This window comes from Vombatus ursinus, unplaced genomic scaffold, assembly GCF_900497805.2.
Source record: "Vombatus ursinus unplaced genomic scaffold, bare-nosed wombat genome assembly UNPS02014779.1, whole genome shotgun sequence".
Taxonomy (NCBI): Eukaryota; Metazoa; Chordata; class Mammalia; order Diprotodontia; family Vombatidae; genus Vombatus; species Vombatus ursinus.
Window position 1 is genome coordinate 61,191,057 of NW_020954557.1, and position 758 is coordinate 61,191,814.

General features: G+C 49.2%; 1 pseudogene; it reads right to left on the minus strand.

Moving 5' to 3' along the window:
* Positions 1–256: 256 nt before the first annotated feature.
* Positions 257–468, minus strand: LOC114045603 (annotated as a pseudogene).
* Positions 469–758: the final 290 nt, after the last annotated feature.

Consider the following 758-nt stretch of genomic DNA (forward strand, 5'->3'; position numbering starts at 1 on the left):
TACAGACTTCAAAACAATGTTGGGCACCTTCTCCACAAAGCCCCCTCACTTTTGTTTGTTGTTTTCCCCCATTAGAATGGAAGCTTCTGGAGGGCAGGGACTGTCTTTCTTTTTGTTTGTATTTGTAAAAGACACTGGGATGGGGAGGGGGAGTCTCTCAGGAGAAGATGCTTAAGCTGAATCTCAAAGGCACGACTTTTTTTTTTCCCTCCCCCCCTCCCCCATTTTAGTACAGGTGGAACATTGAATGGTTCCTTCACTTCAGCTCCTTCACAGCCAAACCAGGAGGCAGGGACTGTTTAAGTATCTCTGCCTTCTCTTTGTCCGTGATGACCAGTGTGTACAGGTACCTGCTGCAGCGAACCTTAAACTTCACATTGTCCTTGTTTTTCTTGATCTTGACAGATTTGGCATCTTTTCGCCTGGCTGTGAGCAGGAAGTCTTTATTTCCTCGATTTTTCGGGGCATAGCGGCGGCGGCGGCGGCGGCGGCGGCGGCGGCAGCAGGACTAGGGGCAGCGCGTGGTCGGGGAGGTCACGCAACTGCCGAGGGGCAGAGAGCAAGAGGCACGACTTTTAAGTGATGGAGGTTAGAAGGGAGAAGTTCCCGGCAGGAAAGACAATCAGTGTAAAGGTATATACAGATGGGAGGTCATGTGGGAAGACAGCAAGTAGACCACTATGGCTGGTACAGAGAATGCATGGAAGTAGGAAATGTATAAGAAACTTGGAAAGGTTTAGAACAGATTTAAATGCCAA